The 17,885-nt window shown below is 40.9% G+C and overlaps 1 protein-coding gene across 1 annotated transcript in view; it reads left to right on the top strand.

Moving 5' to 3' along the window:
- Window positions 1-213: 213 nt before the first annotated feature.
- Window positions 214-17,885, top strand: part of IL1R1 (interleukin 1 receptor type 1) — a 45,353-nt gene continuing 27,681 nt past the window's right edge. The window contains exon 1 of the mRNA XM_036263340.1: window positions 214-282. The gene's annotated coding sequence lies outside the window, so the exon portion shown is untranslated. The remainder of the gene's footprint in view (window positions 283-17,885) is intronic.

Below are 17,885 nucleotides of genomic sequence, written 5' to 3'. Positions count from 1 at the left end.
CTGTGGGCCCAATCCCCAGTGGGGGCGTGCAGGAGGCGGCCAGCTGATGTTCTCACTCATTGGTGTTTCTATCTCTCCCTCTCTCTAAAGTCAATAAGGAAAAAAGAAAAGACCTTTCATTCAAACATATGCTTGTGTGTATTCTTCCTTCCCCAGGGGGACGTGCCCTTGCAGATGGTGACTTGCTCCTGAGCAGCGGGACCACTTCCTACAAGAAAAGGAGGTACCAAGGCTGGTTCACTCGAGGCCCACTGGCAGCTGAAGTCCTGCACCCTGTTTCAGGTGGTCCTGGGATACCCCCCATTGTATACAAAGAAATGGCTTATTTTTTGGTACATTTTCCTTTGGGACTACGTTTTATCAGGTTTCTGAAGGCAGCCCTGTGCCTCACGAGACCCCTGTCTGCGTCTTCCAGCCACCAGCTCTGCTTGGCGGCACCCCGCCTTCGGCTATGCGCCAGCATGGCCTCTTCCGCCCCCAGAACCCCAACACCTTTCCAGGAGCCCTCCTCCAAGCTGGTAGGGCCCTGCTCCCTCACACCCTGGTCACTCTGTTCCCGTTGACACTGCCCCGTCGCCAGGTACTTGTCTGTGGACACTGCCCCGTCGCCGGGTACTTGTCTGTGCGCACTGCCCCGTCGCCGGGTACTTGTCTGTGCGCACTGCCCCGTCACCGGGTACTTGTCTGTGCGCACTGCCCCGTCGCCGGGTACTTGTCTGTGCGCACTGCCCCGTCGCCGGGTACTTGTCTGTGCGCACTGCCCCGTCGCCGGGTACTTCTCTGTGGACACACCCATTTCCCAGCTGGCTGAGGAGCTCCTTGAGCCAGTCTCTGGATCATTACTTCTGTTTTTGTTCCCAGAGCCAAGCAAAGGTGCAGGCATTTAGTAGATGTTCAAAACAATGTCGAATATGGCAGTAATGAAGGCAGAAATGAATGAGCACCTGACGGAGTTTTATCAAAACCTCTATTTGTCATCAGAGCGTGGCTTAGCCATTTCGAATGGGTAACGTGTATGTTTGACCATTTACTGGACAATTTTCTCAGCCCTTAAATGAGGATGACTCATTTAATCTTCACAACAAATGTCCTTGAATAATATTATCATGTTCTCCAACTTGTCAGATGGGGAAACTGAGGCACAGAGGCTGCGTGCCCTTGATGGGATGTGTAGAACGTATCTTGTGACCACATGTGGCCAAATCCCTAAATTGTGACTGTCTTGAGAAGATTGCTGTTTCATGTTTCACTTTGTTTATTGATCTGTCACTGTTTTGTCTCTTACACTATGGCTCTGCCTGGCCTACAGGTGAGCAGGTGTTGAGGGACTTCCTGACTTGGCCAGACTTCCAGTGCCTGGCAGTAGGGGGGCTGGTCAGGTTTGGCTTCACACTTGGAATTTCTGTCATTTTGGGGTACAGTGGTGTTTGTGCTGATTTTTGTTGGGAGTAGGGTTTGTTTAGTCTTTGGTGAATTTTTCCTTTCCACTGTCCTTATTCTCTTTGGTCATGTGACCCTAACCCCCACTCTCATCGTCTGGAGCTGACCCCCCTGGCTGAGGGTCCCTGGGACTGATGTGGATTGAAAATGTCCCCTGCTGGGGTGAGGGGCCATTGCCCCATCCTGCTTTTTTCCAGGAGTTCTGGGGCAGGCTAAGTAAAACCTGGACCCATGGTCTAGCTTCCGTGTTTTACAGACCCTTAGAACAGGAAGAGGTCGGGGATCCTCTGACTTCCCGCTCCCCAGAACAGATGAGGGAACTGAGGCCCAGGGAGGAGTCATGTCCAAGGTCACCCTGTGGCAGCAGAACTCCGGCTTTGGACTTGCAGTTATGAAATGTTCTTTGTTCAGTTAATTGGGCATTTTTTTCTGAAAGATGCTCTGTGTGATTGCAGCCTGGAGTCTCCTTCCCTTCTCTCCGCCGAGGGCTCAGACGAGCCCGGTCCTGTAAGTCGGCAGCTGGCGCTGGCGTCAGCTTCGCGGTGCCTTTTGTTTTCAGTAAACTAACGTGAGTGTTGGACTGGCCTGGAGCTGGTACTTGGGAAACATTCTAACCTTTTATTTTCTTCCTCTTTAGCAGAGAGGGTTCTGTTGAGTCGAGGGCTCAGGGCCCTCGAATCGATTTGTGCAAACGTCCCCTGGAAGTCTGAGACTGGAACTTACTGCACATTGAGGCCCCTCCACAGGAGCATGTAGCTAGAACACCCTGCAAGGAAGAGGTCATGCTGGACATTCACTTCATTTGGGCTTGAGAAGTTTAGAAAGGAAGGCAAATTGAGTTTTTTCTTTTTCACACTCAATTCTGTTATTTTAGTGACATGGTTTCAGTAGGTAAAGCAAGGCATGGTCTCCTTCCGGCATGAAACCAGTGCCTGATCTGAGCACTCTGCCGTGTGTGGACACAGTTACGCAATGGAACAAGTTACCAGCACCTCAGTTTAATATGTAATCATATCGCTGAGCTATACCTGTTGTAGCTGACGCTAGTGTGGCCTTCTAAGCCACACGGCGGGAAAGGGGCTGTGGAGGTTTTGCTTTTATGTTTTACTTTGTGATACAATTAATAATGCTCATTATAGCAATTTTAGAGAGAAAGTTCCAGAGAATGGAAAAACACCCAACCACAAGAACCAACCCAATTGTAACATATTATCTTTTAACTCTTTTTTGGTGCAGTTATTCTGTTTTATACAAATAATTTAGTATCCTACCTTATAAGATGAAGGTGTGACCTTTGAGCTGGACCTGAAATTGTGGGGAGACTTTTGCAAGTGGGTCCCTTTAGTGGGACACATTCCAGGTGGGAACAAATCTCCATAAGTAACCTTGAGCTGGTTTAGGTCTAGTAAATAATCTACATTGGATGTAGTGTAGACATGATTTTGGGGATATTTAAATAGTATTCAAGACTAGAAATGAATATTGGAATAGATGATGCAAGTTTTACTAATCATAAATTGTTTGAATTTATCCCCAATTCTGTTAGAAATCTTTACCCCCACCCCAATGTCCTATCCAGAAACATGATCACATTAGTGATACAGGGAGAACAACACATCAGTGTGTCTTGGGGGTGAGGGTGGGGCAGATATGTAGTTTTAGAGATTTTCTGGAATAGTAACATTTCTTTTCTTTATATTTATTGTTGACAGTCTTACTGATGCTCCCACTTCTGCTCTGGTCTTTACTATTTCTTTCCTTCTACTCACTTTGGGCTTTGTTTGTTCTTTTTCAAGTATAAGGTTAGATTGTTTGATTTTTTTTCTTGTTTCCTGAGGTAGGCCTCTAGTGCTATGAATTTCCCACTTAGGACTGCTTTCACTGTGTCCCATAGATTTTGGGTTGTTGTGTTCTCATTTTCATTTGTTTCAAGGTAACTTTTGATTTCTTCCTTGATCTCATTGTTAACCCATTCATTGTTTAGTAACATGTTATTTAGCCTCCATGACTTAGTGTGTTTTTCAGTTTTTCTCCAGAGGTTGATTTTTAGTTTCATACCACTATGGACAGAGAAGATGCTTGATATGATTTAGTCATCTTAAATTTATTGAGACTTGTTTTGTGTCCTAACATGTGGTCTATCCTAGAAAATATTCCATGTGTGTACTTGAAAAGAATGTCTATTCTGCTGCTTTGGGGTGGAATGCTCTGAATATATCAATTAAATCAATCTGATATAGTGTACCATTTAAGGCCACAGTTTCCTTGTTGATTTTCTGTCTGGAAGATCTATTCATTGATATCAATGGGGTATTAAAATACCCTACTATGACTGTATCGCTGTCAGTCTCTCCTTTTATGTCCATCAAGATTTGCTTTACATATTTAGGTGCTCCTGTGTTGGGTGCATATATGTTTATCTGAGTTATAGCCTCCTGTTGGATTACTCCTTTTATCACTATGTAGTACCCTTCTCTGTCTCTTACTATAGCCTTTGCTTTAAAGCCGATTTCGTTGGACTCTACCAGGGAGAGTAACACCAGACATTGGTGTTCAACTGGCTACCTTTTATACACATCCAAACTGAGCAGAGGGAGCCAAAATCTGTGGAACATTAATACCCTCAGGGAGATTTTAGCAGGCTCCAAACCCTGTGGAGACAGCCCAAATGGCGAAACAAAGAAATTCAAAATGAAAGAACAAGATATTTCTCCAGAATAAGGGCTAAGTGAAATGGAGATAAGCAAGTTATCAGATATAGAGTTCACAGTAATGATTATGAGGATGCTCAACAGCATGAGAAAAGATATAGAAACAATGAAAAACGACCAATCAGAAATCATGAATGACATAGCAGCACTGGCCAGTTTGGCTTGGTGGTTAGAGCATTGGCCCTTAGACCAATGAGTCATGGGTTTGATTTCAGACAAGGGCATATACCTCAGTTGCCATTTGGTTTCCAGCCCTGGTCGGGGTTGTGCAGGAGGCAATGTGTCTCTCTCACATTGATGTTTCTCTCTCCTTCCCTCCCGCTCCATCTGAAGATAAAAGGGAAAATACCCTCAGGTGAGGGTTAAAATAAAAAATAAAAAAAAAAGAATGACATAGCAGAAATAACACATCAGAAGGAATAACCAGCAGATTAGAGGAAGCCGAGGATCAGATCAGCGTATTAGAAGACAGGGTAGAAAAAAAATCAACCAGAGAACCAAAAGGAAAAAAACAATTACAAAACAGAAAGTTTAAGAGAGCTGTGGGGCAATCTCTAATGTAACAACATTTGCATCATAGGAGTAACAGAAGAAGAAAATGAGCAAGAGTTAGAGAATCTGTTTGAACAAATAGTAGAAGAAAACTTCCATAACTTGTTGAAGGAAAAAGGCTTACAAGTTCAGGAAGGACAGAGAGTCCTAAGCAAGAACAACCCAAAGAGGCCCATGCCAATACACATCATAATTAAAATGCCAAAAATTAAAGACAAAGAGAGAATTTTATTTATTTATTTATTCATTTCTCTCCAATTTTTATTTATTTTTGTTACAGATGGTTCTCCTTTTACCTCCCTAAACCCCTCCTCCTCATCCCACCCCCTCCACTCCCATAGCATTGTTGTCCACGTCCATTGGTTATGCATACATGCATAATTTCTTTGGTTAATCTCATCAATCCCTCCTGTCCCCCTACTCTGAGGTTTGTCAGTCTGAACCATACTCCTTTCTATATCTCTGGGTCCATTTCGTTCATGAGCCCACCTTGTTCATTATATTCCACAAATAAGTGAGATCATGTGATATCGGTCTTTCTCTGATTGGCTTATTTCACTTAGCCTAATACTCTCCAGGTCCCTCCATGTTGTTTCAAAGAATAAGAGATCTTTCTTTCTTACAGCTGCATAGTATTCCATTGTATATATGTACCACAGCTTTTTTTATCCACTCAACTATTGATGAACACTTGGGCTGTTTCCAGATCTTAGCAATTGTAAATAGTGCTGCTATGAACATAGGGGTCCATATATTCTTTCTGATTTGTGTTTCAGGCTTCTTAGGATATATTCCTAGACGTGGGGTCACTAGGTCAAATGACATTCATTTTTTATTTTTTGAGTAAATACCATACTGTTTTCCATAGTGGCTGCACCAGTCTGCATTCCCACCAGCAGTGTACTAGAGTCCTCTTTTCCCCACACCCTCACCAGCACTTGTTGTTTGATGATTTGTTGATGGCAGCCATTCTTACAGGTGTGAGTTAATACCTCATAGTTGTTTTAATTTGCATCTCTCTGATGATTAGTGACGTTTAGCATTTCTTCATATGTTTCTTGGCCATTTGTATGTCCTGTTTGGAGAGGTGTCTATTTAGCTCCACTGACCATTTTTTGATTGGGTTCTTGTCTTCCTTTTGTTGAGTTGTATGAGCACTCTGTGTATTTGTAAATTAACCCCTTATCTGATGTATCATTGGAGATTATGCTCTCCCATACAGTGGGTCCCTTTCCATTTTGGTGGTTGTTTCTTTTGCTGTGCAGAAGCTTTTTAGTTTGATGTTGTCCCATGTGTTCATTCTTTCCTTTGTTTCTGTTGTCTTAGGTGATATATCAGTAAAAATTCTGCTGTGTATGATACCTGAAATTTTGTTGCCTACATTTTCTTCTAGGATTTTTATGGATTCACAAGACACATATAAGTCTTTTATTTATTTTGAGTTTATTCTTGTGTATGGTGTAAGGTGGTCTAGTTACATTATTTTTGCATGTAGTTGTCCAATTTTCCCAACACCATTTATTAAAGACTCTGTCTTTACTCCATTGTATACTCTTGCCACCTTTTTCAAATATTAATTGAGCATAATGTTTTGGGTCAATTTCTGGGTTCTCTGTATTATTCCATTGATCTATATGTTTGTTCTTGTGCCAGTACCAGGCTGTTTTGATTATAGTAGCTTGGTAGTATAACCTGATACCCGGTATTAGGATCCCACTTTGTTCTTATTTTTCAAGATTGCTGTGGCTATTCGGGGTCTTTTTTGGTCCCATATGAACTTTTGAAGTATTTGTTTTAATTCTGTGAAATATGTCATTGGTATTTTGATGGGGATTGCACTGAATCTATAGATTGCTTTGGGTAGTATGGACCCACATCATTTTAATGATGTTAATTATTTCAATCTGTGAACAGGTATGTGCTCCTACTTTTTAATATCTTCCTCTATTTATTTTCTCAATATTCTATAGTCTTCTGCAAATAGGTCCTTTACTTTTTTGGTTAAGCTTATTCCTAAGTATCTTAATTTATTTGCTGCAGTGGTAAATAGGAATGCTTTTTTAGATTCTCTTTCTGTGGGTTCATTATTGGTGCCTAAGAATGATGTCAATTTCTTGATGTTAATTTTGTATCCTGCTACCTTGCTGAATTCATGTATTAAATTTAGCAGATTTTTGATGTAGTCTTTAGGGATTTCTGTGTATACTATTATGTCATCTGTGAATAATGGCAGTTTCACTTCCACCTTTTTAATTTGGATCCCTTTTATTTTTACTTCATGTCTGATTGCTATGGCTAAGACTTCCAGTACTATATTAAATAAGAGTGGTGTAAATTGGCATCTCTGTCTTGTTCCTATTCTTAAAAGAGATGCTTTTAGTTTTTGCCCACTGAGTATGATGTTGCCTGTAGGTTTTTCATATATGGCCTTTATTATGTCGAGATATGATCCTTCTATTTCAACATTGCTGAGCGTTTTTATCAGAAATAGGTGCTGGATTTTGTTGAATGCTATTTCAGCATCTATTCATATGATCATATAGTTTTTCTCTTTCATTTTTTTTTTAATGTGGTATATCACATTTATTGATTTGCAAATATTGTACCAGCCTTGCATCCCTGGGATGAATCCCACTTGGTCATGGTGAATAATATTTTTAATGTATTTGTGGATCCAATTTGCTAGTATTTTGTTCAGGATTTTGGCATCTATGTTCATCAGGGATATTGGCCTGTAGCTTTCTTTCTTCATAGTGTCTTTTTCTGGTTTTGGAATTAGAATTATGCTGGCCTCATAAAACAAGTTTGGAAGTCTTCCTTCTTCTTGAATTTTTTGAACTAGTTTGAAGAGAATTGGTGTTAATTCTTCTTTGAATGTTCAATAGAACTCCCCCATGAAGCCATCTCCTGGGCTTTTGTTTGCTGGGAGAGTCTTGATTACATCTTCAATTTCCTTCGTTGTTATTGGTCTGTTCAAATTATCTATCTCTTCCCGGCTCAGTTTCAGGAGACTATGTGTTTCTAGAAATTTGTCCATTTTGCTTAGATTGTCGAATTTGTTGCGGTATAATTGTTCATAGTATTTGTTAACAATTCTTTGTATTTCTGTGGTGTCAGTTGTTACTTCTCCTCTTTCATTTCTGATTTTGTGTATTTGGGTTCTCTCTCTTTGTTTCTTGGTGAGTCTAGCGAAGGGTCCATCAATCTTGTTTATCTTTTTGTAGAACCAGCTTTTTGTTTCATTGATCCTTTAAATTGTTTTTTGGTCTCTATGTCATTTATTTCTGCTCTGATCTTTACTGTTTCCTTCCTGTTACTTGCTCTGGGGTTTTCTTTTTGTTTGCTTTCTAGTTCTTTAAGTTGTGAGGTTAGATAGTCTATTAGAAATTTTTCTTGTTTCTTGAGGTAGGCCTGTAGTGCTATGAACTTTCCTTTCAGAACTGCTTTCGCTGCATCCCATAGATTTTTTGTTGTTGTGTGTTCATTTTCATTGGTTTCCAGGAAGTTTTTAATTTTTTCTTGATTTCCTTGGTAACCCATTCATTGTTCCATAACATGCTATTTTGCTTCCATGTGTTCTAATGTCTTTGCATGTTCTTGTTGTAATTGATTTCTAGTTTCATGCCATTGTGATCTGTGAAGATGATTTCAATCTTCTTGAACTTATGGAGACCTAGTTTGTGTCCTAACATGTGGTCTATCTTTGAGAATAGCCCATGTAAGGTTGAGAAGAATGTGAATTCTGCAGTTTTGGGGTGTAATTCTCTGTAGATATCTATTAAATCCATTTGATGTAGTGCTTCATTTAGATATCTGTTTCCTTGTTAGTTTTTTGTCTAGAGGATCTATTCAGTGATGTCAGTGGGGTGTTGGAGTCCCCTGCTATGATTGTATTGCTGTTGATTTCTCCTTTGAAGTCCTGCAGAAGATTTTTAATATATGTTGGTGCTCCTATATTGGTGCATATATGTTTACCAAGGTTATATCCTGTTGGATAGATCCTTTCAATATTATGTAGTGGCCTTCTTTGTCCTTAGTTAAGGCGTTTATTTTGACATCTATTTTTTTCAGATATGAGTATTGCTACCCCAGGTTTTTTTTGTTCATTTGCTTGGAAGATTTTTTTTCATTCATTCACTTTCAACTTATGTGAGTCTTTTGTTGTGAAGTGGGTCTCTTGTAAACAACATATATATGAGTGATGCTTTCTTATCCAATCAGCTGCTCTGTGTCTTTTGATTGGATAGTTAAATTTATTTACATTTAAGGTGGTTATTGATATGTACTTATTTATTGCCATTTTTGTTTAGTGTGGTTATATTTTTCTTTCTATTTCTTCTACTAATACAGCAGTCCTTTTAACATTTCTTGCAATGCTGCTTTGGTGCTAATATATTCACTTAGCCTTTTTTTTTTTGGTCTGGGAAGCTCTTTATTTCACCTTCTATTTTGAATATTAGCCTTGCTGGATAGAGTACTCTTGGAATCAGATCTTTTCTTTTCATTACCTTGATTACTTCATGCCATTTTCTTCTAGCCTGTAGTGTTTCTGTTGAGAAGTAAGCTGATAGCCTTTGTAGCTCACCTGTTGCTTATCTCTTGCTGCCTTTAGGATTCTCTCTTTGTCTTTAATTTTTGGCATTTTAATTATTATGTGTCTTGGTGTGGGCCTGTTTGGGTTCTTCTTACTTGGGGCTCTCTGTGCTTCTTGAACTTGAATGCCTTTTTCCTTCACCAAGTTAGGGAAGTTTTCTGTCACTATTTCTTCAAATATATTCTCTAACCCTTGCTCCTTTTCATCTTCTTCTGGAACTCCTTTTATGTGAATGTTGTTACATTTGCAGTTGTCCCACAGTTCTCTTAAGCTGTCTTTCTGTTTTTATATTGTGGTTTTTTATTTTTTTTGGTTTTCTGATTTGTTGATTTTTTTCTACCCTGTCTTCTAATTCACTGATCTGCTCCTCAGATTCCTCTATTTTGTTGGTTATTCCGTCCAATGTGTTCTTTATTTCTGCTATGTCATTCTTCATTTCCACTTAGTTGGTTTTCAATGTTTCTATATATTTACTCATGGTGTTGATATTTTTCCTCATGCTGTTGACCTTCCTCAACTTTTCCTGTAGCTTTTTGCCTGAAAGCTATTAATTTTAGTTACTCGATGAGCCTTGGGTTGTAGGCCTCAGCTGAATGAACACTCCCTCAGGTGTTCAGTATAAGAGGATTTCCAGAGGGTAGGGCAGGTGCTGGTTGTTAATGAGCCTCAATTTGCATTTTTCTTGTCCATCTGGGTGGGGTTAAGTCTCTGAGGGAGGGGCTGATGCTTCTCCCCAGAGCTGTGGAAAGGAGCAAGATGGCCATTGTCCTTTGTGGCCGTGACTCAGGAAAAACTCGGAGCACCCTCCAAATCTTAAGTGTCCCCACAGAGTTCCAGTCCAGTCTGCCCTCCCTCTGCTGGAGCCCAAGGTGAGTGGCTGTAGTTAATTTAATGTTTTGTCCCAGCCCTCTGTGCTGTGAAGGTGGCTTGGGATTTTATCCCTGAGGGAGCTGCTCACAGCTAAAATAGCTGCTGTCTGTGGGCTCCCAGCCCACCCTCTTGCACCTATACAGACCTACCAGGCTTGATTCAGTGTTCTTTTTTTCTGTCATTGCTTATATGGTCCTCTCCAACTTCTTTTCTGTTGGTTTTTCCTGACGATTTGTCTTTATTTTAGTTGTAGTTCCAGTTTGGTCCTGGGAGATGGTCTGTGTAGCTTCTATTCACTCCGCTGCCATTTTGGAATCTCCCAGGACAGTACCTCCAAAGAGAGAATTTTAAAAGTAGCAAAAGAAAAGCAACAGGTCATCTTCATAGGTGGTCCCATAAGTCTGTCAGCTGATTTCTCAACAGAAAAACTACAGGCCAGAAGGGGATGGCATGAAGTATTCAAGGTAATGAAAAACAAGTATCTGAATCCAAGACTACTCTATCCAGCAATGTTATTATTCAAAATAGAGGGTGAAATAAAGATTTTCCCAGACCAAAAAAAAAAAGGCTAAATTAATATCACCACCAAACCAGCATTGCAAGAAATGTTAAAGGGACTGCTGTAATAAGCAGAAGAAATAGAGAGAGAAACAAGGCATAACAAAAAGAATTGCAGTAAATAAGCACATATCAATAATAACCTTAAATGTAAATGGATTAAATGCTCCAATCAAAAGACATATAGTAGCTGAATGGATAGAAAAGCACGACCCATATATATGTGATGTACAAGAGACCCACTTTCAAACAACAAACTCACAAAAGTTGAAAGTGAAGGGATGGAAAAAAATTTTCCAAGCAAATAGAAATGACAAAAAGCTAAGGTAGCAATGCTCATATCTGATAAAATAAACTTCAGTATGAAGGCCATAACAAGAGACAAAGCAAGCCACAATAAAACATTAGAATGATCAATCCAACAAGAGGATATAACCTTCGTAAACATATATGCACCCAATATAGGAGCTACAAAGTATATTAAAGAAAACTTCTGGAGGACTTCACAGGGGATATTGACAGCAATACAATCATAGTAGGGAACTTCAACACCCCACTGACATCACTGGATAGATCCTCCAAACAAAAAAATAACAAGAAGCCCTGGCCGGTTTGGCTCAGCTGTTAGAGCATTGGCCCACGGTCCAGAGAGTCCCAGGTTCGGTTCCTGCTAAGGGCAAGTACCTTGGTTGCAGTTTGTCTCCAGTCCCAGTTGGGGTTGTGTGGGTGGCAACCAGTTGATGTATCTCTCTCACATCAGTGTTTCTCTCTCTCTTCCTCCTTCTCTCCCTCCTGCTGTTCCTGAAGATAAATGCAAAAATGTCCTTGGGTGAGGATAAAAAAACCAATAATTAACAAAAAACAGATCCCAAGTAACGCACTAGAGCAGATGGATTTAATAGATGTGTACAGAACATTACACTCCAAAACTGCAGAGTATACATTTATTCTGATGTGCACAATTGACATTCTCAAAAATAGATCACATGTTAGGAAACAAACTATGTTTCTACAAGTTCAAAAACATTGAAATCATATCAGGCATCTTTTTAGATCACAATGGCATGAACTAGAAATTAGTTAACAATAAAACACTCAATAACATTCAAGCACATTGAAGCTAAATAGCATGTTATTAAACAATGAATGAGTTACCAAGGAGATCAAGGAAGAAATATAAAACTTTCTGGAAATCAATGAAAATGAACACATACCCACATAAAATATATGGGATGAAGCAAAAGAAGTCCTGAGAGGGAAGTTTATAGCATTATAGATCTACCTCAAGACAAAAGAAAAAATTTCTAATTGACTATCTAACTGTTGTAACCCAGGAGATCGACCACACTCAGACTCCATTTTTCAGTTTTTGGGGATGTTTTATTACCTGCGCAGGGACTGCAGCCAACCTACACAGAGGAGAACTGCAGCCCCGAGCTCAGGGGGAGGGTTGCTTATATAGGGCCGGGGTCATTCAAGAGTTTAGCAGAGCAAGCAAGCTGCTTGTACAGAAGCGGAGGCAGTTAGCGATAAGCAGGAGGGAACGGAGGGGGGAGGGAGCTGAGGCGAAAGGGAACTGGGTCAGCATACATCTGTCCTGCTATTCATTCCATTATCCAAGTTTTAAAAACTAACAAATTCGAGACAGATATCAGCGGTCAGTCAGGTGCAATACACACATGTTGAACAGTTACAGTTTTATGGGGTAAAGGGAGCTTCAGTTTCTCCCTATCAGTTTCTTTACAGAGCATGCAGGACACTCTGGCCTTGGGGCCGTTTCTGTCCTCCCTTTTCTTGAAGGATGTTGCTTTTCAAATTCCCAGTGAAGGTCAAACTCTAGTTAATTTTTATGGGGCTAAAGCCCTCTATAACATTCCCCATTGTTCGTCTTGCTGTCTCTGAGGTTGTTAATTAGGGCAGCTTAAAGACAAGTTGGATTCTAAGGACAGTGAGCTACAACATTCCCCTGTTTTTCTTGAGAGTGGATCAAACCATTGATTCACAATTGTCATGGGGAGACAATCTCTAGTTGGATTGTGCTAAGACCCTAAGTTTTACTGATTAGACTCTCTCTCTGATGAAGGCTAGGAGTCTATTAAATTTGGATGGGTTTACAAGTTATTCCGATTAATAATAACAGTAGGGCCCTGCTATAGCTGAAATCAGGGATGTTAGCTATGGTGACTAAATAAGTTTTCATATTAATTATGGGAGACCTGTTCTCCTTCTCTTAGTTTCTTTGTCTTAGAATTTGGATGCTCTGTCTGATTATACCTGAATGGTTGGCATAGAAATAGCAGGTTTCACCTAAGGCTGCGCATAGACCCTCTTGTGGTTGACATTTCTTAAGGATTTTTTTAAATGTTTTATTTCTAAGTACCCAGTTCTACTGGGGTCTAGATCTATAAAGATTCCCCTGTACAGTTATAATCAGAAAAATTAGAGTCCCGATAAACGTAAGAGTCTCATTTTAAGGGATCTGGAGAGGTCTGCACCGTTCATTCTGCTTTTTCTGCCTTCAACCAGGAATGATGCAGCTAGACCGGGATGCCGTTGACCTTGATAGCCGTTGGTGAAGGCAGGATGACAGTGTATGGTCCCTTCCAGGCCAGAGTTAGTCCTTGGATGGTGAATTTCTTTATTTGCATCTAGTCCCTGGCTGGAAAGGGTGCACAGAGTCTGAGGTGGGCACAGGCAGGGCATCGCAGATGTGTCTATGGACGGCCTTCTGGGCAGACTGCAGGGCCTGTAAGAACTGTAAGAGAGCGAGGGGAGCAGAGTGTTCCAGTTTTCACCGGTTTCTAAAGTAAATTTGGTTAAGGTTTCCTTTAAGGTCCTGTTCATGCGCTCTACCTACCTGGAACTCTGTGGGCAATAAGCACAATGGAGCTTCTAATTTATATTTAATCCCTTATAGATATCCTGTGATATCTTTGCTATCAAGGCGGGGTCATTGTCTGATCTAAGGGCTAGGAGTAGCCTAAACCTGTTACTCCCTTTATTGCATCCTAGACTATTATAATATTAGTAGGGGCAAGTTCTCCCCTCTCAGTGTCTTATCTTCTTCCTATCTTTTTATTTTTTCTGCATAATCCTTCTTCAACTTACATAGACTCTCTGTGACTTTTCTCGTCCCTCCCCTGACATGAACCTGAGAGCTTGCTCAATCTATCTGCTGTCTGCATATCCCCTAGCCTTTTTCTTTTCCTCCCTATTTAGACCTGTATATTCCTGCTTCCTTCTATCTTTTCCTTTTCCCTGTGACCTTATTGGAGTTTAGTAAGCTTGGTGTAACCTAAGAAGGTAGGCTGGTGCAGCTGGTTGACTAAAATCCGACCTAGAGCCTCTGGGACCAACAATCTCCCAGCAGGCAGTGTCTGTTAGTTGTTGATTTTCTTTATGACTTGTTTCTGCTCAGTTAAGTCATTTTCTGACCCAGTGTAAGTAGGAGTCAGAGGTGAACTTGGGTTTGGTGTGGTAACTGATATCTGGAGAGGTCCCCACTAGTTTTAGGGCCACATGTTGATCTTCCTTATTTGCAGCATGGTTTCCCCTTGTCTCATCAGAGAGCCTGGATTAGGGCTATGAGTTCAGTCCATCGGGCTGAAGTTCCCCTACTTAATGACATGGTCCAGAGTTACTACTGTTGCCCCGGCATACCTGATATCTTCCTGGACATAGTTGCTCCCGTCTATGAGCAATACCTCATCTGATGATGGCAGTGGGTCATCCCTGAGGTCTGGGCGGCCGTCTGCAGTGTCGATTGCCTCCAGGCCGTCCTGCAGAGGTTATTCCGGGTCATCATCTGGAGGCAGGCTGGCAGGATTGAAGGCCAACGTCTTGTGGAACTTGATGCGGGGTCTGGCTTGGAGTGGCAGTGGCCAGCAATTAAATGATCTCTGGAGGAGATCACGTCTGAGTAGGGGGTATGGGCACTCCGGCAGGAACAGAAACAAATGAGTTACAGTATTTTCCCCAAGGTCTATAGTCCTCTTTGAAGTCCAGGGGTAGGTTAGGGCCCCGTTGGCTCGGTCAAGACTGAGTCTGCAGCACCAGTGTCTATTAGGAAACTAACTAGTTTATCCCCTATTATTTAGTATTATTCTGGGTTTCAGGGCTCAGTTGGAAGGAGCCCTGGCCCTGTCATTTTCCTAAATTAAGTACAGCATTTTATTTTGTTTTTCTATACCTGACTTTGTCTTTGTCTTTTCTATTCCTAACTGGGACCTAGGCCTGTGGTCCTGACCCTTCCTTATATTTCCCTTCCTAGGGTGACCCTATTCTATGTGCCCTGTTTCTCTTAAGGCTGCTATTACTACCTTTGTTAATTCAGCCAATTGGGCCAATAGGCCTAACGGGGGAACACGGTGAAAAGTGTTCTAAGGAAGCCCTTCCCCCGACAGTATTTGGGTCCTACCGTGGGCAGAGGAATGGGAACATTTCCTCTGACCCCAGGTTTACAAAAGGACACAGGAAAGGGGAGCAATGTTTCAACATTGTTTACATGGGGCAGAGTGTTTTGTTTTTTTTAACTCTCTAAGAGAATTTCGTATCCATGCCTGGGATCTCTAAAGTTCAGAGAAGCCTGTTGGAAACTAGTTGCTGTCAAACCCGCTGTGGACGAGCAGCCCAGGCTGGCATTTCAATGGTTAAACAGTTTGCCTGTGAGAATATTATTAAGCCTTGCAGAGAGGCATTGAGACCTCATTATAAAGAAGCTAGTACATCCGAACACATCTATATCTATTCAGACATTGGGTCCCCCTATACACAGGGGACACAGCAACTGAGGCTCTGAGAGAAGCCTGCCCTGCTGACGAGGCAGGAGAAAGCGGCAAAGAATCATCATTCTTTTTTTTTATTCCTTTATGTCAATTTTTATTTTCCATCATTTATAAATCTTAAATCTTTATTATTTTTATAATTTTCTTTTCATAAAGCCCTTCTCAGGTGGAGACCCAAGTACATTAGAGATATTATTTTATTCATGCTATAGTAACTATAGCTCAGATTTATTTATTTATTTTTCTATTTATATGTGAGTACATTATCGCACCATGAAAGAAAAAACTTTTTTTTTAGTTAAACTAAAAAGAGCCTGATCTTTAGGCCTCTGGGGCTTAATTATGTTCTTTCTTTAAATGATTCAAGCATGACTTTACAAAATATATTATAAGCCCCTTTAAAGTGAGGACTGTTTGCATAACCCACAGCATTAGTAGAGACCCCCGTATACGAGGCATCTGTGCATCTGCTAAGTGAACAAATAATCACTCTTAGTAGTGTGTATGCTATTGCATTTGGAGTGTGTTGTCCTCTTATCTATATTTCAGTGAGGAAACAGACTGTGTTAAGCCATCTGCACTGATTTGATTTCCTTTTATAAGGAGAGAACATAAATCTTTGAGGAATTCCAGGTCTTATTGGAATGACTCAAAACTAATTCCAGGTCAAGAAAAAGTTTCTTAAAATTCGAATCCTGGAAAGGTTGTCAAACATATTTGACCAAAAGATTATATAGTATTATATATATAATTAAATAGTATTCAATTATTTGTTTAAAGTGACAATGACAAATGTTAAACATAAACATAGGTCAGTGAAACTTCAGTTCTTATGATTTAAAAATGGCTCTTTAAGGAATCAAGTACTTGATTAACATAACATAAAACCATTTCAATAACATATATACAACTTTTGCTTTCCAGGCAAATATTGGGGGAAAAAATGTTTTCCCCTTTTAACAGGCTGAAAAAGAACCAAATAAATTCTATATTAATTTATTTTATTTATAATTTCTTTCTAAGATTTCTCTTAACAAATCTTTTAACTTTTATAAACCTTTTTATCTAGTCAGAAATAACCAGTTTTAGAACAATTTTAAAAATATATATATATTTCTATATCTTATATTTTCCTTTATTAAAACTATATAATTTCTTTTTATCCTAATCTGAACTTTTAACTTTTAGACACGTTGAATATTTTTTCTTTTTTTTGACAAGTACAAGTAATTAACATTCCTCTGATTAGCAAATATATTCATATTTTCAATAGACATTTTTGTATACCTCAAGGGGGTCCTGAAGGATGGGATAGAATTTCCTCGGGGGCTGGGAGGAGTTAACTGTCCTTCAGGACAGGTGGAGGCATTGTTAACAAAACTTTTTTCCTTTCATTTGAACCTCCGGACACTGACATTTCTAATTCAAATATTAATGTATACTTTTGATCAGGGTGGGGAACCCCGTACATAACGGACCTCACAGCAAACAAAAGATTCAAGTCAAAAGACCCTTCGGATGGCTAATTAACTCGGAATGTTGGCCACTCCAACTCACAGAGGGTCTGGAGGACCCCAGGATCGGCTGGTGTTCTGTAGCCTTGGGATCTCCTGGAAAAGTCAGAAAAGTTAGCAAGAATGCATTCAAGGGGGGTACAGGGTGTTGACGGTCCTTGTCTCATCCTGCCGAAAGCAAAACAGTTAGAGCAGCAGAGAACACGGAACACAAATAGACAGACAACCGCGGTCAAAACACAAAATACTAATTTCAGAACAGACGCACCCGAAAGTGCCAGATGGAAATCCACCGGGTCTCCTGCACCCGAAAGTGCCAGACGCACCCGAAAGTGCCAGACGCACCCGAAAGTGCCAGATGGAAACCCACCGGGTCTCCTGCACCCGAAAGTGCCAGACGCACCCGAAAGTGCCAGATGGAAACCCACCAGGTTTCCTGCACCCGAAAGTGCCAGATGGAAACCCACCGGGTTTCCTGCACCCGAAAGTGCCAGACGCACCCGAAAGTGCCAGATGGAAACCCACCGGGTTTCCTGCACCCGAAAGTGCCAGATGCACTCGAAAGTGCCAGATGCACCCGAAAGTGCCAGATGGAAACCCACCGGGTTTCCTGCACCCGAAAGTGCCAGATGCACTCGAAAGTGCCAGATGCACCCGAAAGTGCCAGATGGAAACCCACCGGGTCTCCTGCACCCGAAAGTGCCAGACGCACCCGAAAGTGCCAGATGGAAACCCACCAGGTTTCCTGCACCCGAAAGTGCCAGATGGAAACCCACCGGGTTTCCTGCACCCGAAAGTGCCAGACGCACCCGAAAGTGCCAGATGGAAACCCACCGGGTTTCCTGCACCCGAAAGTGCCAGA

The sequence above is a fragment of the Molossus molossus genome, unplaced genomic scaffold (genome assembly GCF_014108415.1).
Source record: "Molossus molossus isolate mMolMol1 unplaced genomic scaffold, mMolMol1.p scaffold_m16_p_15, whole genome shotgun sequence".
In the NCBI taxonomy this organism is placed as follows: Eukaryota; Metazoa; Chordata; class Mammalia; order Chiroptera; family Molossidae; genus Molossus; species Molossus molossus.
Note: the sequence above shows the minus strand (reverse complement) of the source record. Positions and strands in the feature narration are given on the sequence as shown.